Here is a 24,562-nt window from a genome sequence, read left to right as displayed (position 1 = left end):
TAAGTAATAATTGAAATTCATACGCGATAATGGTATTGTATACCGATAAATTTACATAAAATTGATATATGATACAAATATGGATGAACGTGTGTCTGAAATCAGCAAGTTAAAACTGTCATGGTTTGTTGGATAGTCCATCCAAAATAGAAGGAAAGTTAAGAATAAGTTCTACAAGGTCACAATAATTCTTGTCAAAAATTACTTGAATTCTGATTTTCTTTCAAATGTGTTAAAATTGAAATCTATAACAAAGACCATATTATAAAATCCATTTATTTATTTATGGTCATTTTATTTAAATACAGTGTACACGATTGAAAAGGCAATTATTTCAAGCACGGATCGACAGCAGCTTTAATCCAATGAATGATGTGTTGAGTTTAACTTTCTCAGACAGAGATTACAATGAAATTGAAGGTAATAAACTCGTTTTTATGGCCTGTTGGTACAGTTTCAGGAATAGCCTTCTATTTTCAGATTTGAAAAGATCTTAAAAAATACAAAGACTGGTAATATTGACTTATGGCAATGCTTGTAATTATTCTACGTTGCCTTATAAGTATTAAATGAAGGAACATCAAACTTCCCCCTTTTATCAAAGGTGTCTTTGAAAACAAAGATTTCCAAATTGTCTTTCAAAACAATGGCAACAATAGCACACGTACAATAATTTTACTTTCTTCTCCGTTTCAAGATGGACCAGGTCATTTATCCGACATTCAAACAAATTATTTATAAAGCTGAGATCATATATGTGTTGAACTCTCCACAACCCCATTTCCCAGGCTAGAATTTATGAGTGCATTCATTCATTTACTAACATGGTTGCGCTTGTTTACATAAATGGGAACGATGTTACCATTTAGTAAACATTGTACACTTCGATTCACTATTTAAACATTGCATACTTGTTATAATAGTTCATTTTGTCCGTATTTCCTGATCAGTTAATAACACTGAGGACAAGATAGTAATAATGCTTGGTACAGACGCTCCCCCAGCTGAAGAGCAGGTCTTAATACCGGGTATCTACCTTGACGTTCAGAATGTTACTTACTTTGGCTTTGCTATTCAGGTAAGCAAGAGAGTAGAAATAAACTCTTATAGATGAAGTGGTTCTTTGGAAGACGTTAAGAAAATTTAAAGGACACTTTACACTCATTTCTGGCTTTTATACGACATCAGTGTACAAAATCGCAAAAATGTTTCTCTAGGACGTAGCGTGTTATGCCTTCGTTTATCAGAGAATAGGTTGGGCGACTACGTTTTGCTGTTCACTCTTAAAGTATTCGGCGTTTTCGCAAGCACGATGAACTGTCGTATCTAATGTCGAACGAACATTATTTTTTGTCCATTTGAAAGCACTGTATCAATGAAATCATGATGTATGCGTAATAGAGACAGGCATGTGTTTCTGTAACAGTTTGAACTTTGTAACAAATCAAGGAAATCAGAGTCTACAATATCATTCAAAATGGATGTTAAACTGTGTTTTTCAGAATGTCTTGTTCATTTGTGTCCTGTTCATCAGACGTATTTTCCCTGTCCGAAATACTCCATATAGCCTTTATTTAAAATGTTGTGACTTCATATTTTTTATGCAGATACAACAGCTGTTTCACGCAGTCATCATCTGGGCTGAGAACTCTCAAGCTGTGTTTGGAAATACTACGGCTTATGTATTCAATAAGCGGCCAAATTGCACTGACAGTTGTCGTGGCTACCAGTTTTCTGTTGTCGTTACGTTCCATGGCGATTATTCTACGATCTTCATACCAGAGCACTACTTTCTCAGATCTGGGGAGTATTATGTGACCTTTACGATTCAAAAGTGTAAGTATTCTGACTTTGAGTAAATCTCGTATTACGGTCGTATTACGGTCGCATCGAATTTGTGTCCATATCATTTGAATGTGTGTCCATTTCATTTGAATGGTACTTCATGTCATTGGAATGTGTACTTCACGTCATTGGAATGCGTACTTCACGTCATTGGAATGTGTACTTCACGTCATTGGAATGCGTGCCAATTTGATTGGAATGTATGTCCATTTGATGGGAATGTGGTAATTTACTGTTAATTATTTTCTCTTTTAAATTTCGGTTCTTTAGACGATGATATTACATTGTTGGTGAGTGTAAAGCGAGCAATGTGCAGTTACCTAAGTAATCAGCATGAAACATGGAGGAGTGACGGATGTCAGGTAAATGTGTTAAAGAGGAATGTCTTTCTTTTTGTTTATTGTAATCGTGGAAGTACTAATTGTAAGCAGTTCATCAGGAAGACGGAATGTATGAAAGCGACAGCCAATACAATGGTATGTGTAGATAAAATCAATCGTAATTGATTAAACTGACAAAGCCACATTGTTTAAGAGTGAATACCAAAGCGAATACTATTCCCTTAAACAGACGAAGATAGACTGTCAATAAACATCACACAATGCCTTAGAGGAACACTTTCTTTTGTAGATTTTGGACACTCACATAGTATAACCACTAGAAATCTGTGCGAAATGCTCTAAAAACATTCTTCACCATATTCTAAATCACCGCTTTATCTATAGCACTTTATTTATTCAGAAATAAAAAAATCTAGATAATTCAACTCATGTATTTTTATTTTACAGGTATCCCCGGCATCGAACATCACTTCTACCCTGTGCCTGTGCAATCATCTAACTGCGTTCACTCAGACACTAATCAGCGGGGAAATTTCTTCCTACGCTTCTGTTTAATTTGAGGAATGCCACGGGATGTTACACTAAGTTTTGTCGATGACATGTCTTATTCGACTTGTTTGTAAATAATTTTTATGAAGAATTTTGCAGCAACTGGTAAAATATGGCCACATGATAGGATGACGCCGTATCGGCCATATGTCGCGTAAAGCATCGTTTATCATGCACGCATACATTGGTAAATATCATCTTCGTTTTGACCCTTCGAAATGAGTGGCGTATCGTAATCGAAAGCCGTAAAGCTAGCTTGTATCTCGAGGGAATTCTCAGTATATGGGTTAAGAAAAAGGTGATGGCGACAGTGTCACTTATGTAATGTAATTGCAGAGCTGGTCCGAACCACTATATGAGGGGTGAGAGAAGCATTACGCATGAAACAATATGACTATTATATTATGAAAAGTTATCAACGTACGATTTCGCATTTCCGAGGGATTTTCACATTATACAGCGTTCGACAATGAGAACAAACCGCAGGACAGAATACCCTCTCACAACGTTGACATAAGTGATGTTTGTATGCTAGCTAGTTTGTGTGTTGTTCCGCACATGTATCGGTCTGAGACGCTTAACATTTTGGAGTAGGTAGCTATCAAGTTTTAGAAAATTCTGATCGAAAGTTGGCAACAATATATTTCACAGTATATGTATAGACAAAATTTGTTCAAATCTTAAGGTTTTGACCAAGTCATGTGACAGCCAAAATCACATTGGTATATAATGAGATATTTCAATTTTAGAACAAAAATCTATTCAAATTAAAGTGCTAGTAGATATTAAGTAGCATTAAAGTTCATGTAACAACCTCTGAATAATTCAAAATTATTAACTTTTCACATTATTTTCCTTCAAAAACAGAAACAAATCGAGCAATATTTTACATTTCAATGATATTTTAAAATATTTAATATTTAATAGATATATTAAAAATTATATTCAGTTTTTATGGTGTCTGTTATGTTTAGAGATAATTGTTCTTTCAGAATATATAGAGATACGCAAAAAGTTTGAGCTTACAAGTGGAGATGTTTCCTTAGTCTCCTATTTTTAAATATGAGGTCTTTGGTTAAAAAATATCTATTTTGGGTCATGTGACCACGTCTGTCAACATTTATCATATACTATTTGTTTAAGTAAAACACGAAAAGTCGTTGACCAAATTTGAGCCAATTCTGACAATATCCCTTGAAAAATAGAGTCCAGTGTGTTTTTTTACAGTGACCCTTACCTTTAATTACTGGTGCGTGCTCTATTCTAGCCGTGTACCATTGCCATGACTTCAAATCAACGGCACATAGGATCATTGGATCATCATTTATAGGCATAAGGTGTTGCTCAATGGTGTTTATTTTGATTTGATGAATAAAGGGAAGGTGTTGTAGGGATTCAAGAACAGAGGATAAATCTTAAATGAATTTCTAGTCCATCGAAAATAACGTCACATTTGCTTGAACTTGCTCTCACTTTGTGATAAGCTTTCACAACCATAGTGCCCCTTACAGCTTTATAGGGAAAATCAGTGGCTCTATGTGTAATTTATTATCTTAGAACAGGACTTGCGCAGCAGAAAGCAGACAAACTTACAAAACGTTAGCGACACGTGAAATAAGGATAGTAGATTAACTTCACTCTATCGATGTACTCTTTGAATGGCGCGTTGTCACTAATGCTTATTGGCATACTATGTTACTATAGTGTTTAATGTGTGGGTGCATCATGCTGGCCTTCCCGAAACAGATCTTGCTTAGACTATTTGTTATATACAGATCATGAAAAATGTTGTCTCTACCTATCTGCAATTTTCTATATTTGTGTCTCAATTTTTAATCCGTAGTCATAACACCTTCCAATAAACAGCGTAATATAGTTCCTTCGGTATTTACTTGGCTTGTTTCTACAGATGTTCACATTCAGATATTTCAACTTGAACGTTGTGATATAATAAGCTGTGTTGACTTTAGGAGAGCTTGGCTTTTCAGAAAGTAAAAATGATATTCTGCAGAAAATGCTTTTCTAATAGCTAGCAGTTTTTTGAACTTTGGATTTTAGATACCACGCATTCCAAAATATCTTATGTTTTTATTTATTAAACGTTGGTAGAAAATTGTTCAACAGAAGTATATTAAGGGAAAAAAATCACTTTTTACCTTTTGCATGAGTACAGTTACCTTATTTAGGTTTTAAAAAGTTGTAATGTTGTCTTGAGTTCACAAAGTTTTATAAAGTATGTAGTTAGTCTTTACATAATTATTCTCAAAATTTGCAAAATGTTTTTTGGGTTCAGCAAACATTTGCTGACATATGTCAAAGTATGACACGTTAATGTTCTTTCGTTGCCTAAAAAATTTTCATCAATTTTACAACGCACAATGTTACCTTTATTAAGAGGTGTTTGTATCATACAGAGTAGTATATACCGTTGACTTTAAACCTGTTAGGGTTTTAAAGATGTTTACAGGTCATATCTTTTACAATTTCCATACAGCTTGAGCAGACGTATAGAAATTTGCATAATTCAATAGGCTGCAGAGCCTCGTTCTGAATGTAAACAAGCAATATGTCGGAATACACGTCGTTCGAGCGACTTGGTCGTGAAAATGGGCTCGAAAACTCACAAATATGATTATTTAATGCGAAATTGAACATGCTATGAGGTAATGTACACTTTTGAGAGTAATTTCATCGTATCTATGCATGATAGAAATAAATACTAATGATAATTGACAACTGAATTCGTACGTTGCAATGATGGTTTATACCTCTCAGCTGTGTGCTATTTTTAGACTGTGACCCGAAACACACTGATACAGGTCTTGAACAAAAATAATACTTGTTGTGTCAAACCACTTGCTATTGAACAACGCTTGTGACAAGTTTCGTGAATTTCTGACAGTGCGCCTATATTTGCGGCATGATTTCATGATGCCATGTATGCGCTGTTAGTGTTACCGTACAAGGCCCATCGTACAGCCCAGTGTACGCGTGTACAGCGTACAACGCTATGGCACTGAAACTCGCCTTTATGCTATCGGACTTCAGTCAACATTGACGAGTTGAAACATGGTATTAAACTGAACAGTGATATACTACCCGTTACCAGTGAAAAGGAAAACTGTGACAAATCACGGTCACTCAAATCCACTCTTACAACGATATTATTATCTTGAAAGGCTGAGGGGTCAGTAAAATCAGGCGTGGGAATGTCCGACCACCACATCCTGCATCGACTCCAAACAGACATACATACACTGACAGTTGACAATGACCGAATACAAGAGAAGTCGGCCAGTACAGTATGCACCCTATTAGAATATATGCTCCATATTAGTGTTTCTTTTTTTGAAGTCTCACTTAAGGTATATACGAAAGCGATCTAAATGTCATTCATAAGATGAGCGTAATGTTTGCAAACTTCACAGATCACAGTTCAACGCACGTATGATATACACACATTGGGTAAAATTAAAGATGGCGGTGTATCGCGATCGTGGTAGCGAGTTTTGCAGTCTTCGTCATAGTTACACTTGAAGTTCGTTAAAAGTCATAGGAGATGGCGAAGCAACTTAGTTAAGAGTCATCAAGCCATGAATTTTACTGAAGAAATGGCATAATGTTTGCCTGAACTTTAATACGGTACGCGCGCGATCTGCAGAAACACGGAGGCAGACCGTACATGTTTTGCAGGGTGGACGTGGGAGCTCTTCGACTTTGAGTTGTTTTCTGAATGTTCGTAGTACCCGGTGGTATTAAACCGACAAAATAACAAAAACTATGGTAGTAAAAAGTTAAAATTGTTTGGCATATTCAACTGTGAAGAGAATGCGTATGCAATCATATTGCTTTGTTGCGAGTGGCAGACTTCTCCTGGCCGAGTCCCACTGCACTGGCCGAGTTGGTCGGCACCATCGGCGCTGGCGATGGCCGAGTTCGCAACTGCCCGACTTCTCCGGTTACCCAATGGAATATTGGTAGCCAATGCCTACGATTGTAACCCAAGCATCAAATATAAATATAACATAAGTTGGATTGACAACAGTAAAATATGTGATATTGTGCAATCTTTGGGCCAAAACAATTTGTAAACGTGAGCAAGGCGTCAGCGGAGTGCAACAAGTTCCTCACTTTAAGCGGCCATCTTGTCTTCTGATGGCGGGACGGTGTACGACCTACGAGGCCAAAGCAGTGATTTGCAGGGCATGAACAAGAATAAAACTAAGTTAGGGGGCTTAAATAATGATTAGACTGTCTAACTATGTAAAATATTCACAAGAATCAGCTGTGCATGTAGTTGCGGCAGCCCAAAAGTAGGCCTATGTTTAGCGAGCCATAGATCGACAATACACACATAGCACCAAAAGTAAGCCGTAGAAGTTGATAAAAATTCATAAGCACAAACTTAACTGCTTTATATGACCATAGAAACGTCTCTGACATCGTTTGTTGGGAAAAAATGGGCTGAAATTGCCCCCCAAAAACAGGAAAAATCACACTAACGGTCAAGTAGAACAGCGCCCTCATCACTTCCATTTGAACGAAATTCCAATATAAATATGCAAATAGGGGTATCTCCGCTCAAGCTGCATAAGTGACAGAAGACTGCAGATATTTTAATCAAATTTGCATTGTAATTTGAATGTTTTGTATGTTTTCTTTGTTGTTCCTTTACTTTGTCATGTAAGACATACTTCTTTCTCGTAGATTTTATTATTCTGATGTTCGGTAATCTGGTAATTGGACGGTGGAATCTGTTTTTTTCATATACGTAAAGCGAATTTCCTACACTTACATATGCACAGGCTTATATAGGAATTTTCACAATAAAACGACTCAAAGAATACAATTCTTATGTGATGGAGGATTCATGTATTGACAATTACAGTGCTGAGGTAACGTCTCTTGAATGCAATCGTTTGGTGACGCTATGTATTGTAATTTAGGAGCTTGATTTAAACACAAGGATTAACCAATCCGTTTATTTTCCTCAAGAAGGGATGTCATCATGTGTGAACGTATAGCAAGGCATGTCAGTAAAAAGTGGCATGGATGAACATGAGTTCACTGATATCAATAATTCACCCTTACGACGAGAAAGAGCATGATTCATTACCTATTCTTTGTGGCTGAGAGCAAACCCTTGAGATTGAAAATATATAATTGAAGTTATTTATTTATTACAAGCTACCTTGTTTACTTAAATGTTTATTTATATGTAGCATTCATGAATTGTAATGTGTAGCATATCATTGTTTCAAATATAACTTCAGTACAAAGACGATCTCCTATTGTCTGTGTAGTATGGTGACATGCTCTCTCTAAATGAACATGTATCTCCTATAATATGAAATGTTCACGCAAATGCGCAAACGGCATTTATCAGGCCCTAATATTATATCTAAATTATAATTATGTTTTCCTGTTCGTTTTATTGATTCTCTCTGATTAACCTACTCTACCAAAATATTCAATACCTTAATCTTACAAACTAGGGTCCATTTTATTCGAACTTAAACTGTAGTTTCACTGTAGACGCTCGTCATAATTCATATTGTTTAACTTGATTATATTTATGTATGAGAAAATTATTGTTATAACGACTTTACCGTACACAATTCACAGTGGTCCAAAATTGCAATGTAATGAAAGGACATGTGTGCTTTTCAGATTGACCTTTTCAGATATAACTGTTTCGAACACTTAAAATACTTTTTTTATCTGTTTGGCGCCCTCGTGTGACTGTCGAGGTAATTCCCACTACGCTATCACAAGTAAAGGAAGAGACATGATATTATAACTATTGTTTATTTGAGTATCGCCATAACACACTCATGGATATTCTCTTTGCAATGTATGCCGACTCTTATTTCAAAGTATTGGGTTTCCTCAATTTTTTTCGCATAGTTCTAATGACATCAAGTTTTCGCATTATGCTGTACTGTTTACCTTCCGTAATCCACAGGTTTTGTATTGACCGACGTGATGGCAGACTGTCTAGTCGATTAAAAAGTACACAGACATTGAAAGTGTTACAAATTCAACTAAATCAATGGGCAAGAAATCCCCCAACTTTAGTGTAAATTAGAGTTTCAAAACATCGAGTGACAACAGTTTAGAGAATTTCGGATAAGATCAAAAATTCTGACTATCTACAATGGCATTGAAAATTGTAGATAAATTGTGGAGATGGCGATACTCAGTCAAGTGCTCTAGAGTCTCCTGTGTAAGAGTAATATACAGTGAAAGTGAACCGCGAGACAAGAAAGACTAAAAAATTATTTGTCAAGATCTGCATCAGCAGGAGATATGAGATTTTCGACGACTGTAAAGTTACCATCCAGTGTTACAGGAACGTCACTGTGAACCATGATGCACGATTGATCGGTGTTGCTGGGAATAAAGGGAATTATTCCCTGCGACTGACAGGATGGTAAGGAATAGACCAATTAATATCTAAGGCGGTTGGAAAAATTTTGTGAAAAAGATTTTGAAAGTTTCCCTTTAAAAAATCCAGCAAAAGATTGCAGAAAACAAAAGGATTGTCAGCAGATATGAACAAAAAATAATGCACGGACAGTCTCTTCTTTTCATTTTTGGTGTGCCCCATTTTATCAATCTTTTTTACTTATGGCTTGCCCTTGTGGCACACAATTTTTATTATACCCCTGAAGGTATGCGCCCTTCGGGCGTCTTATTGTTCATATAATCTTTCTTTCATTTTCGTCTTGGGTAACGACATTTTCATAACATCTGAATACGATGCATTTTATTTCATTAAAGCCCCAATTTGAGTAATATTTTAACCTACACTTATGCAGCTGTTTTACAATAAGTAAGTAGCATTATTCTCTGTGGGCTTCAGCTACAGTTTTACATTCTTACACCTGAAAATACCTTAAAATTCAATAGAGCTTGTGCACTTAGTCTGCAATGGATATCCTGTACCAATTGCTGTTCTTTAAAATGATGTGCCAGGCTTATCATGACTTGTGAACAAAGCATTTCTTGAACATAAAGTGGTTCCCGCACTCATACCAACATAAAACTTTTAATTTCCAACGACTTGAAGCACATTCTTATCTTCGCCATGCAATGTGACGACGGTTTGATAAGGGTGAAAGAGTTTATACCGTAAAATAGATCTACTTAAAATGTCTTCCCAATATGTTTTATGTGTTTTTTGGTCTTACAAAGAATGTTATAGGATACATCCGTTAATATCCTAAAAACAGTTGCATTCCAAAATGAATAGTCATACCAAGAATTAATTGGAATCAATGTATCACATAATCTTTCGAAAGATCAGAAATCCCAAGCACATCTGTAACGTATATATGAAACTTAGCAAAATACGCAAAATGGCCACCAAAGAACTCCATTGTAAAATTCAAAGTTTACTGTTTCAGGAGAGAGGAACTCCCTCATAACAACCCCAAAGTAATTGGAATAATGTCATTTTAGTTTTCAAAACGCTCTATGCATTTGCGTCTTTCAAATGTTTAGTCGGTTCTGACACATGTTTTTAGTCTAGTACGTAGAACAAACTGAACCACAATCATTACAGAGACTTTATTCACCTCTTCTCGTGTTCCATACCTTGAGCTAGAAAATATTTTTCAGAATAAAAAATGATGTTTTTGTACAAACCATTCAATACTTGATGTCACAAGAAACGTATCTGCGCCATACCACTGAGAAACATTACGACAAAGACTATAGTGAGAGGTTTAGTCAAATTTTTCACTTTATTCGGCCTCCCTAAATGTGTCCAGTCCGATCAAGGCTCCAATTTTATGTCTGGAATTTTCAAGAAGTCATGGATCAGCTAGGCATTAAATAGTGTAGATCCTCTGCCTATCACAAAGAAAGTCAGGGTGCTCTCTGTACTTTTGTTTGTCGTGTTCTTTCAAGTTTAACACGATTGGAACTAATTTGGGATAATTGGATTTTCATATTTTGCAAATTTCTCAAAAGTGTTAGGTGCTATATAGCTGAATTTTGCAATATCGCAAATTACTCACAAAACAAGTGTGTAATAGAAAAAGAAAAGCAGATGAGATGACATTTGTAGATTCAATCGACATTAATTCACCATCAAAATATCCCAAATTAGTTCCAATCGTGTTTTTCTTTATATAATTCAACTTTCTCTTCATGTGTGATAGGCAGATAAGCATTGGAATGTTTCAAATTGACAAATTTTACGAATGACAAATTAGATTCCAATTTGAACGACTTTATCGCTGAGACATTGCAACCGATAAGACGGCTTTAAAGTGCCAAAATATAGAGTCGCTGCCGCTACCTCTGTCTGACCAGTACACAGGTTAAGTCACATCATTATTTTGAACTATTTGACCCATTCTGAATTGAGAGGCTGCATTCAGTTTGAAATCACAAGTATGAATAACAGAATAAAGCCACTAATTTTGTTAGTGTTCATAGAGTGACACAATTCATGTCTGAAAAAAACTTAAAATCCTTTACCCCTGACAGCTTTTTCGATTGATAAATAGATTGATTTTACGAATAAAGGAGGACGCTGGTGGTGGATACTTATCTACCATACACGACATTTCTCAAATAATATTCCGCTGATGAAAAGTTTGTATTTCCGTTACCCAGCCACCTCATGGGTTGATCGATAACCTATTTTTATTGACATGTTTATTATTTATGTGGCTGATGTGTTACTTCCATAAAAACAATAATAATGCGACCAAAATCATTTTAATGGGGAAATCATTTTTTAGGGTTGAAAGTTTTAAAATAGGGTGCGGTTGGGTAGAAGAAACATGCTTTTTAAAATTTTACATTAGGTTGCAATAGTTTTCAAATTCACGATGTCAGGCTAAAGCAGCCGTCTCGAAAACGTGTCTTGGTAATGTTTAATTTTGAGCAGCTGGAAGGAGCAGCGCTATAAGTGTGCGGCTTTACCGAGAAACATTTCCCGCCAACAAAGATGAATGAATCACTCTCGTGTTCTGTAGTTTCCTGATATAAAGTGTTTCAAAGACTCAACCACGAATTAATGAAAGGTCGTTAAACCCAGCAAACGACAGATTAAAACATGTAATCATAATCAAATTATTATAATTTTTTATATAGCACATTACACATTTAAATATCTCAATGCGCTTTACATTAAAAAGTTGAAAAATAACCGCAATAAAATGATTCAATAAAAGCAACAACTTATAAAATCACAGAACGATTAAATAGATCGAAATATACATCTCATGTGCAAAATGACTTAAAATGGTAAGTTTTAACCCTATTTTAACATTATCAAATGACTGAAGAGCACGAAGGTGTGACGGTAAAGAATTTCACAAAAGAGGCGCACAAATTGAAAACGCTCTATCCCCATAGTAAGTGTGGAGCTGTGTGACTCTTGAACATGGAGCCAATGAAGGTAACAAAAGAAAATCTTGTCAGCAGTTGAGTTTGAGACGACAAGTACTTGAGTCGTGTAAACGAACGAATAATCCCGATGAAGCTTAGGTTAGCGTATGCAAATTACGCCTCAATGATACCGTTTGAAATTATTATAACATAGCTGTAAAATTAACTGTTTTCACTAAAACCTTTTTGCTCAAATAATGAAAGCCGCATGCTACGAGGTCGAGGCCTCTTACAATTGAAACACAAATGAATGTTTGTAAAGAGGCCGTCCTTGGGGCGTATTTACAATTTTCACTTTGCTTGGCAGCCTCATCAATCATTCTGACTTACCACATCAGTTACAAGTGAAAGACCGTAGCTACAACAAACATTAACTTATGTCGTCCACACCCCCAATAGTCGCCATCATTTCCAACATTTCCTACCAGATCAAGAACTTACTGGATAGATCTCGCTGGAGCCGCTCTACAATATGAAGGTATACCTAACCCTGATCATGATGTTTGCTGTATCTACTTGTGGTAAGTGTCTATGCCAGGGTTATGTCCCTGACGGTTTCATTAGAAATGTGCACGAGGATGTGTCGCCTACACGCGACGTGACGGTTTAATCATATCGGACAACTAACGTTCACACATCATCATGCGTCAAGAATCAGCACAGAACATCATATCTATGTATATCTGTCGATTGCATTCTAGCGGCTACAAAGTCTGATTTTAGGTCTTTAAAAGCAGGATATTTCTGTAGCCGATACACAAAATCTGACTCCATTGATAGAACTACGAGGCTGCTGAAAGCTTTTCGTCACCTTAGTGTCGATTTCGGTTTCCATTCACACGGCAGAATAGTCAATCACACTAATAGAATAGATACCGCCATGATTACATATACTACACTATGCGTATCGAAAATATTCCATTTCCGTGTTACTCTGCCTTTCGTCATGCAAGTGATTTCGATTTCATGTACTATCAATTACTCTCTCTGATGAAGAGATAGCGGCAATAAGTACATCTGTTGATTTTTCAAGTCTACATTTAAAGCTATGATATTTCTGCGCATAACTTCTCCAAGAGACATGAAATGATTTGTAGCATACATCTAGAAGCAGTACTAAATGAAAGAAGACCTAAACGTCTTCTCCACACATTACTGTACATAACCTTTAACTTATTCATAACTTTAACTCTGTACGTTACCCAAAGATGGCAACAGTATAGATTTCCACATTGAGCTGCGAATAAACAAATTTTAAATTGTCTCAATAACATATTCGCTCTAATACAAAATGCCCGTCTCTGTCTTTCAATATCGTCATCGTCATGCATACGTCTACAAATGATATGACCAAGGTAGGCATGCGTGGATACAAAACTCTGGGTTTTATCGTTGAGTGTCGGTCTGGGAATTCTTTGGATTTTTACTTTTGTTCCATTAAAAATCATGCACACAGTTTTACATGGATTGAAGGTGATGTCAAACTCTTTGGTGTAAATTTACAAATTCTAAGGAGACACTGTAAGACCTTCACACTTGGGCTGAGTAAAGTCATGTCGTCAGCATAATTAGGGGTTATTACACGAAGTTTGCATGCGAGTGATGTGTCCGTATTTTGACGAATTGTGCAGCAACGAGTTCAAATGCGGACACATCACGAAAATTGACGCGGTATCGCCCAAACTTCGTGTAGTAACGCCTTTATCAAACATGCATGCTTTGGTTACGATTGTTTTCCTACGGACGTTCGGAAATTAGCGACGAAATCAACTGAAATCGACCTTGCTTTCTACTCGCTGTACTCACAAAAAATTGGTTGCTAAGGAGTGATGACAACCGTATCACTTCTTGGTGTTATTCCGCTGTTGGGCAATTCCACTTCAAGGGAGGGATTATGATACAGTTTTAAAGCCAACAATTTAAACGTTAAGATGTCGACACAGGTTTTAAAAATTTGGAGAAAATTAATTTCGAGCTTAAAATGGCGGTGGACGTAAAACATAGACTAGAGTGTGTAAAATGAGTGTATTTTCGTGTTTTGAAACATCATCTCGTCCCTTCGAGAAAATTATTAGGCCCGCCAAAATCGAATCAAAATACTCGTGCCGCGCCAGCGTTCGATTTCAAACTCGATCGAGTATGAACAGATGATAGAGTTAGATCGAGCAAGCAGCTCTGCGACATGTATGAACAAATAGTGGATTTACTAATAATAGCCGTACCAGTAAGTTTATCTCCAAGAATTATACATATCCTCAGACGTCAAATATGCCGAATTTACCATCTTAGAAAGGAATTTGTGAGCGGATTAGGGAAACGTGAAGTGAGTACACTGTAAGCTGTAGCGTCGTAACTCGATCATGATTTTGTTGCTGTACGAATAAAACATTTCAAAGGTATTTACATCGTCTGCTCGCATATTTTCGTTACTGACTTGCCTAAATAGAACTAAACTTCTTTGAAGCAGCCAAACGAAAGTTTGACTTGCGCTTTCCCTAGTATCTTACATTGTATCCGAAACCCGCGTCGGACACGATCAAGCCTGGAAACTAACTGACAGGAACAAATCGGATAATGTGCACCTTGTCTGTCGCGAGTATTTTCAGTGCGGTTGGATTTTTGTGGCTCGTTTATGGCTGTTAACGATGCAATTCACTGTCTAGATACTTAAAATCGTCAACAGGAAACTTGTCGTATAGCGGTTCTAAACGGGGACAGTAATCTTCAGAAGTCTTATTCTCTCAGCTGTTTTACATAATCAACGTACCTACGAAGGTCATGCATACCATCGAAGGTCACACGTACGCGTAGCTGTAAGTAGTTCGGTTAAGGTGAAAATATAATTCGTATTTTCACTAGTTAAAATACGGGTTCATATCAGTACCGTCTAAACAATAGGAGAATGACAATACAGGCATAGCATGTATGATAAGCTAAATTATTTGCACAGACGACACTGATATGGCAACCAATATCACAATTACAATCGGAAAGCTTATTTATCAAATCGTCAACGTACACATTGAAGAGATATGAGGAAAAAACACCCCCTTGTCTCTCACCATTAGAAACATGAAACCAGTCTGACAAAGAATCAACTCATTTTACACAGAATTACTGATTTCTATACCAATTTCTATACCAATAATAAAGTAATCTGACAATGTACGTAGAACATTCCTTACCATTAACGTTTATTTACGAACAAGGGCGAGAGGGGAGCCGAAAATTGAAGGACAAGGCTTCGCGCCATTAATTTTTGGTTTCCTCTCGCCCGCGCCTACAAATAAACGTTAATGATCCCGGCGGGGTCTGTTATTTCCATTACATAATCGAAGAGCCCAAGATAATCGTCGAAATTTATGAAAATTCCCAGGCGAAAGACAATGGGGCCTCAGAACTTGTAAAACGCAAACGTTTTATTTACTTAACAGTGAAGTGCTGCACAGTATTGCGAGCTCAGTGTTTTTGTCAGTTAGTATTGCAATACACGACGGACTGTCGTGCGCGATTTAAAATTTTGTTCCGTAAGCCGTCGACGGTTTCTGCTGGAATTCGAATTTTCGCTATCTGACGTATAGCACATTGAACATGTTGCAAATCACGTTTGAACAGAAACCAACGACGGCTTATGGGAACAATGTTGGAAATTATTGTTGCTACTGTCAAGGTAGCTAGCAGGAGTGGGAGATTAGTCATACAGATCTAGTGATAAAGCAGCAAATGGCTGAGTTATTCAAAGATTAACTTATCAGTTTGGGAATTAAATCACTGTCGTAATAAACTATACCAAGTAAGTCTATGGTTTGGCTCCAAGCAGTTCTGTGGCGGATCCCAGTCAGTTACAGGCAGCCAGTATACCAGTCACATGCGTATTTCAGACTTATAGGAGTAGTGGGATTAAAACCAGTAACTATAGATGAAGGCAAAGAAGAATTTTCAAACTCACCATGGACCTTGATTATTCGTTTTATAGAGTCCTTTTATGTTGTTTTGCTGAAAAAATAAGAATTTCCAGGTTATTCGAACAAAATTAAAGTTAGTTTGTTTCACAGCTTGATAATCCCGGACTTGCAGTAAAATAGATTATATATACTCACAACTGAACAATCTCTGATGTGATATTTGAACGTTTTGACACGTAGTTTTTCATCACATATAAAACAAACATGACAATAATAGTTCACCTAGGAACACAAAAATGTTCCTATAAATCAATATGAACACACTGTTAGTATTGACATAATATGAGAGTTCCTTTGAACTACCATGGATCATACCAATCAATTGTGTTTGAATTTGTTATTTTTGTCTAATACTGTAATCGTTCAGTTTTAACTCTGTATAAATAGGAATTACTGCTCCTACACAACCACCTGTTTGTTGTTAGATCCTTTGTTGACGCGTAAGGATGAATTACGCGCAGCCTGATGAGTCTTTATGGGGAGTATATTTGTGGTCAAATCAGGTGACAGGTCTTTGTAGAGCTGAATGATTACTGTGATATACATAGACAGGGTCTTGGTATATGGCTTCAGTGACCAGTGAATCTTGTCACCTGGGCTCTGATTTCTAAAGACCTGACTTAGGGATCAGTGCATTATCCATCTCAGTTACACTGTTCAAAACGATGACTGTAAACTTACCTATTGTGTATATCGCTTGCGACATCAGTTATTGGTATATCTGATGGTATTTGAGTCCGATCGTGTTCTTAGAGCGTTACTAATACACTAAATATAGAATGGACAAAGAGAATGTGTGTTAATATGGTTGAAAACGACTTCTGCTTGACCTACATTTCTGTACCACTGTGCAGTGTGTTTACTATTTATCGGTGGAACTAGCTAATCCATTTTCACGAATGTTTAAGAAAGTGACACATTGATTTATATTATTGGATTTTACAATAACATTCTGGTTTGCTTAGACAACAAGCCGAGGCGTACGCTTTGACGTTGTTTATCTAAGCAATAAAGCACACCCAGCTACGGTATACCACGAGCTTTTGCGTCATAATATCCAAGGCCGTAACCGAGTTGTGGTAATGAAACCCGCAATGAAAGAACACGGTTATCTATCAGCCGCCGTTGTTCGTCGTCTGCTGATGACAATCCATTTCACATTTTACCTTTCAGTGTACAGCCTAAAGTGTTACATCTGCAATGAACAGTATGAGGGTCAAATGCCACCCGTTGCCAATGACAACTCAGAGTGTCTGGAGGAAACGATATGTGACGACACTCTTCTGCCTGCCAGTGATACTTACGATACCTGCTCTACTCAGGTTGAGTACAACAGTAAGAAGACTAGTTATTTGAATATCATGCACAGATTTACAAAGTATTTACAAATTGTTTTGAGGAATAAGAACTTAATTATTGGGTTTGAAATTAAGCAAATTTTACAATTTACATTTCATGGACGATATAAAACCTAATCGATGTTTGATATTGATTTATCCCATTAAGTTGTATACCAATGGTAAGGGGATTATCTCGACTTTCTAAGACTGTATTGTTTATAGTACTTTGTTGTTTTTGTTTCCGACTAGCGGTAAATATGTTACCCCTTACCCATTCCTATCGACTAGTGAGGGCGTGACAGCCCCCTACAAAATAAGTCGTTACACTCTTAAACACCATCAGTTAAATGGAAAATAAGCAGATTATGACAGCTGAGAATACTAGCTAACAGAAAATCATAGTGGGTAAAATGCCTTAGAGGGGATGATTTCGATACCTGGCCAACGGCGGACTAACTGTTTTGTGCGTATTGTTCAAAATATAACTTAAAATTGACACAAACTGAAAGGCTTAAGCTTTGTAACTTTCAAATATGCAATTTTTCCCAATAAAACTATACATGTTTGGAAAGGCCTATTTCAGAGCTTTCAAACATTATAACATTTATATGGTTTTATAATTCTTGGTTTAAGGCAGAAAGGGAAACATTACCCCTACCCCTTATATTATAATTTGTTTTAAAAAATCACTTAAAATTGACACAAACTGAAAGGTATAAGCTCTGTAACTGTAAATATGCGACTTTTCCCAATAAAACTATATATGTTTGGAAAGGCCCTTTCAAAGCTTTCAAACAGTATAACATTATATGGTTTCATAATTCATGGTTCGAGGCAGAAAGGGAAACATTACCCCTACCCCATATGTTGTAATTTCGTTCTTAAATAATCACTTAAAATCTACACAACTGAAAGGTTTAAGATTTGTAACTTTTAAATATGCAATTTTTCCCATAAATCTATATATTTTTAGAAAGGTCTGATGCAGCACTTTCAAAAAATGTAACATTTTATGGTTTCATCATTCATGGTTCGAAACAGAAAGGGAAACATTACCCCTACCCCTTAAGTTACACACGGATATATGGATACCGCGTAATAAGAAAACAAGCTCAAGCACCCACTAAATCTCAAGACACATACTTTAATGTTGTTTTTCTTGTTTATTGTTTTTCTTGTTTATTGCACTGAGTTCTCAAAAAAATATATAAATATCTAATGAAAAATTGTTGGGGGGCACGGGAACTTAACTATTGGGTGTGAAATTTAGCAAATTTTACGATTTACGGTCAATGGCCGATATAAAGTCTAATCGAAGTTCGAATATTAATTTATCCCTATTAAGTTATATATCAATGAAAAGGCCATGATCTTAGATATCTAAAAATGTAACGTTTATAGTATTTTATTGTTTCTGTTTCCGTCGAGCGGTAAATACGTGGCCCCTACCCCATTGTTGAAATCCAAGATGGCGGCCAAGATGGCGGCCAAGATGGCGCCAAATGAACCCCATGGGACACTATTTGATTTTGGAACATCAAAATTCATTAAATATAGACCCTAAGAATGACAAAAATGTAGGTTAAAAATACATCCATGGAGTGCATGGGAGCCCTACCTTCCGACTAGACTAAAATGTCATGATGAAAACACCACGACCCTTATGGCGCCGTTCGCCGATGTTGTTATAGCAATGGATAAAAAAATAGACCAGCGGGTTCCTTTATGTTGACGCGCCTGCAATGCTTACATCTTCGTCGGTTTGTCAGCGTATCTGTCCGTAATCGCATTTACTCTCCCAGTTATATTCGTTTACTTTCGCCCACCCAGTGAACTCACTCACTTACTCACTCAGAATTTCACTCACTCCTTTGCGTCTTTTCTCAGGTGACACAGGCAAACTCAAGATAACAAAGGGTTGCTTCGGTTCATTCAATGAACACTCCTTTGACGACTGTCTTCAGGAGAAGGCAGTAGATTATTTCTGTGATACAAAATACAACGAATGGAGTTGTCGTTATTGTTGTCAAGGTGACCTATGCAATGTAAACGCTAACGCTACCGACTCTGATGAGTCAAAGGTCGGTAGGGCAAAGGTCGAATTGACGACGACTTTTATCGGACTGATACTGGCAATATTTGGTGCGAAAAATCATTGCAAATGATTGACTCATTTTAACATCTGATCTTAGTTCATAGCTTTGTCGTGTGTTTTATGCAGATTATTTCATAAACTGTATATGTACAGGTGCAGCCAACGAACAATGCACTTTTAAAGGGGTCTTTACCACGACAAGATATATTGTGCATGACAAGTAATGTGAATTGCCTAATTTTAAGTCATGAGGGTAATGAATTAGCTGTTCATAATGTGCCCCCCCCCCACTGAATATTTTTCGACTTACCCTCCCGAACTCAACTTCATTTTTACCCACTCCCCACTTATTTTTGCCTGTTTCCCCTCCCCACTGTCAATTTTTGAGGCTCAACTGCCCTGTGGTGAAAAAACTTGCCTATTTCCCCTTCCCTCAAAAAAAATTCCCTCAATATTTTTCATTCCATTTCCCCTGCAGACATGAAGCTACCCTACCCCGAGATGAAAAAAACCTGTCGAATTTCCCTAGCCCTGTGAAAAAAATTTCCCCTGAAAATTAACATTCCCATGCAGACACATACTGCAGTGGCCTTCTACCGTAAAGACCATGGCTCAGCTTCTCCTGTAGCTTCTCCTCTCTCCTCGTTTTTCGCCAAGCCCTGTCGCCAGGACAATCAACCGATATCTGCCCTGCCCGATAAAAAATCTAAAATCTGCTCCCCTGCAACCCAAAAATATGTCTCCTGCCCAAGCAAAATTAAAATTTTCCCTGTCCTCAAAAATTGCTCAAGGAATAGCTTTTTCAATGAATAGCTCCGTTGGTTGCACCTGTATGTATGACAACAGGGTAGCGTGCAAGGGTAGTATAGGTCCCAGTCTGATAGATCACATTTAGAGACGACCTCCTCCCTACGTCAGACAAAAGAAGGTGACTGTACAAGACATGATAAGAGAAGAGCAATGAATGATGCAACATGTGACCATCTCTGATTCTTATTTAACAGAGTACACGGGAATATAGCTAACTTTCAAACAATAGAAACCTAGCTGAGTACAGTCAGATCTCAAATTGTTCAAATATTTTCCATGGCAACCTATTGATTAGTGAATTACAGTTAGGGTGATGCCTATCTAGATGAAAGATGCGACAACACGACGATTAGCTGAGATTAAGAATGTTGTTTTAGATAATGGTTATTCAGGTCATCTATCAAACAGACAAAATTTCTTGAAACCTTTTCGTAGAATGATTTGATAATTATTCACAATGCCATGAAATCGTGTGAAACAATAGTAGCTGACTATTTCTTGTAAAAATTGTACAGGGACAAACCTTTATTATAATTGTTGCAGAGTAATTACAGGGCTAAATGATTTATTCCCTCTGTTTTTTTGTATACCGACGGCATATTATGTTATTCAACATCCAAAACGTCTTCAATCGTCCATAATTCTGCTTGTCAACACTGTGTCTACATGTTTTGTTAAACACTGTTTTGTTCACATTTGAATCCTGGTCCGCATCAAAATTTTCACTTATGTCGACAGTAATAATGCAGTCTTCACATGTACTGGCTAAGTGGTGACAAGCTGAATAATGTGTATCTCAACATGCTTTGGAGAGTTGGACAATAAACTATTGTTGGCATATAAAAAGTAAAATATTCAAAGGTTACATCAACTGACCCTTTACGGTAACCACAACTTCTCCTTTCTAAAATATTGGAAAGAATCAAGAAATGTATAGTATGGTTATTAATAGAGTGATTGATATTTTCCCAACTATTCAGGAGTGTGTCAATGTAAAGATAAAGAAAAATTATTATGTTGTCGTCACATTTGAACAATGAATAACTATGGATGTATCCAGCGTCCGAAATTAACAACAATATTAACTTAATAGATGTCATCTTGTACTAAGTCAGGCTCTTCAATTGTGTGAATTGTAGAAATATGAATGATTCCCTCTATCCAAATACTCATCTAGAATAGACACGTACCAACATACACTCTCGTATTCACCTCAGCATCCATACATATATGTGCACAGCCGTCAAAATGGCTAACCTTGATTCACACAAAACTGTCAGCAAAAATGTTTCTCTTGAAGGTTGCTTCAGGCCAATATATTGTCTTGGACTGGTGGCTTTATATCGGATCACAAACTGCGACAATTATTCATAAGAGTATAAATGACGCTGCATTTTCATGTGATCCTTTTAAAAATCACCAAGGTTTAACCTGGAAAAAGTCTCGCGTGTCATAGCAAACTTTGGTCTAATGACTGGCTCCTGTTTAATCTATTTAGAAGATCGTAGAACTCGAAAGTGGTATAAAATTTAGCTAAATCAACAAACAATGAAACTCCCTACTTTATTGTAAAGTTTGAGTTTTAGAGCACCAAGCGACGACAGTTTTGAGGAATCCGGGTAAGGACCTGTGAACATTTCCGTAGGAATGAGGAGAATTATTCGCGGCAACTGAAAGGACAGTGAGGAATGTCTGTATAGTTTAGATCTTGAAGTTCGAGTACAAGGAGCGAATAGTGATAATTGATTACTCATGAAGTGACAATATTTCTTCGTCTCATAACAAAATACTTGCTGTAATCAGTGAGTATGCTTTACAGTATCAACGGGAGCTGAGGATTGTTTGAAGTTATATTTGAGTGTGTATGATTTTCTTCATCTGTTGTCGATTATTTATTTTCACATGCATAGATATTAGAACTATTGAGTGGGTTGGTATGCAGAGCTCAAGTTGCCCTCAAGAGGTAATTTACATAGTGTAGAGTCTTTTAATACTATGGAATGGCTGTGGAAAGTACACTTGCGAATGAACATTTGTTTGAAATGTATTTTTGGTTTTGAAATTTCTACTTTTTACGCCCCCCCCCGGGGGCGTGTTATGTGTTGCTCTCGAAATGCAACTAGATGCTTTATTATGTTCAATAGTGTCTGTTTTTGGACCTATCAAATGAGGGAGGGAGCTAAATTTCATCAAACAATAAAATGACGTAATATGCGATGATTATTGCTGAATACTTATTCTAAGTTTTTTATATATTAAATTAATATTATAAAAATTGAATATTCTCAACGAGCCTCTTACCTTCATAACTGTTTCCATCGATGTCCCGATTTTACAGAAACGGTTTATATCTTCCGTGGCGGCTGGGTAGTTATACAAACTTCTCTGAGCAGTTGAAATCAGTTGAAATGCCCTCTGTGCGGATAACATTCGAAAATTGGATATATTGTTGAGAGCTTGGTCCTCTTCTTACTACTGTATACCAGTATGACTTTGCATCACGTGACCTCGACAACAATTGCAAACCCAAAACTGCGCACTTATTCATGTTTAAATAGTTTATTTGAACCAGAGAGATAACTTCCATTAAACTGTAACAGAAAATATATTTATGTTGTTGCTCGGTTGCGATGCTCTACATCGCCACTAGTAATAGAAGAAGGCAGACATCACAATATCGATTTAATAAATGGAGCATGTGTATTCTGTAATTTGAAGGAAAATAGAGATGAATGTCATTTTCTCTCAATCTGTCCTATTTATAAAGACCTATGACAAGAATATCTCCCTCCTTTCTTCCAAACTGGAGGCAACTCTGTAAACTTTTACAGTCATTTAACATATTGCACATTCTGGTCTGCTAATTTAACTAGTATGTAATATGTTTATTACGCATCTAAAAATGTATATCTGTAGACCAATGTATCTGAAGAACCATTTGTGACATTATTTTCGTTTTGAAAATTAATTTGTATATCGGCTGGTTTGAAAGATTTCCAGTTATTTACAAATAAATTAGGGTGGTCATACTTGTTATATTTTTCTGTGCTGCTACCATCGATATGTTTCCATGTAGGGTTGATGAAATATTTTTTTTACTCGAAAATGTCCAAAACTCGAAGCAGAAGGTTACAGGATGAAAACGAACAAATAATAAAATTCATCAATGTTACTGCTATCGGCTATTTAATGGTACAAAAAATATCTTTAAATGCGCTTCTGTTGTATAATTAAGCAATAAACCACAACCAGTCACGTAATATCACATGATTTTTACCAGTTTACGATAGAAAGTGCTTATATGTGAAGTGAACTAGTCAAAACCGAGTGGTTTACCGTATCTATTATTCAACTGATTTTTTGTCTGACATGGAAAGCATATGCTTGTCATTTATATGTAAGCGACCAAAATTGAGAATGAAAACTATATTAATAAGGAATTTAATTATATTTTAGTCCAAACACGGGACTATGTACCCTCGAGACAAAGGCCATCTGCCCTATACTTACGTCGGGCAAATGGTCAAGCCTCGGGATCACAGTGTCTTGTTCTGGCTATAATAGTTAATAGTAACTCGTCGATGACGTTGAGGGCCGTATAGTCATCACTTGACTGAAAGTGAACCGGAACCCTCTCAACTCAACAACTGTGGTATGTAAAAGTGTTCAAAATACATGTTTTACGTAGAAAACTAACTTTTAATATTATCTCTTGGTTTGGCCATCTCTCCGTCAGAGATAAAACGAGATTATCAAGACTTGTTAATATCTGCAAAAAACTAGTTGGGGTACGATTCAATGACCTGGAAAAAATGTACACACAGGCTCTTCGGAGGAAAAGCTTGTTGATTTTGAATTACAAATCTCACCCATTACATAGTCATTTCCAATATTACCTTCGGGTTGCCTATTATTGGTGCCTAGAGCAAAGAAAAATGTTTTTTAAGAAATCGTTCATCCCGTCTGCTGTTGCCATTTTAAATAAGAACATGTCAACACTATCGTCAGGAAGCAGAGCTTCCATTTTTAACAGAGGATTTAGGATTGGCTTATGTGTAGTTTGTCGTTTTGTGTAACTGTTCTTTATGTAGTTGAAGTGTTTTGCTTTTAACGCCTGGTGCCAAAGATAATTTTCCACTGAGATTGGACAATATTATTATTAGTTTTATTATAAAATCCGGTTTTATGGAAATGAAACATGAAAATCGG

General features: G+C 36.6%; 2 long non-coding RNA genes across 2 annotated transcripts; both read left to right on the top strand.

Annotated features, from left to right (window-relative positions):
- Positions 1 to 954: 954 nt before the first annotated feature.
- Positions 955 to 2,197, top strand: LOC139125379 (uncharacterized). The gene is made up of 3 exons (XR_011550215.1): positions 955 to 1,078; positions 1,608 to 1,836; positions 2,116 to 2,197. It is a non-coding gene; the product is annotated as an uncharacterized lncRNA (long non-coding RNA).
- Positions 2,198 to 12,543: 10,346 nt separating this feature from the next.
- On the top strand, positions 12,544 to 19,640 carry LOC139125276 (uncharacterized). The gene is made up of 3 exons (XR_011550179.1): positions 12,544 to 12,664; positions 17,282 to 17,443; positions 19,336 to 19,640. It is a non-coding gene; the product is annotated as an uncharacterized lncRNA (long non-coding RNA).
- The last annotated feature ends 4,922 nt before the right edge of the window (positions 19,641 to 24,562 follow it).

This window comes from Ptychodera flava (genome assembly GCF_041260155.1).
Source record: "Ptychodera flava strain L36383 chromosome 3 unlocalized genomic scaffold, AS_Pfla_20210202 Scaffold_25__1_contigs__length_14229661_pilon, whole genome shotgun sequence".
NCBI classification, from domain to species: domain Eukaryota; kingdom Metazoa; phylum Hemichordata; class Enteropneusta; family Ptychoderidae; genus Ptychodera; species Ptychodera flava.
Note: the sequence above shows the minus strand (reverse complement) of the source record. Positions and strands in the feature narration are given on the sequence as shown.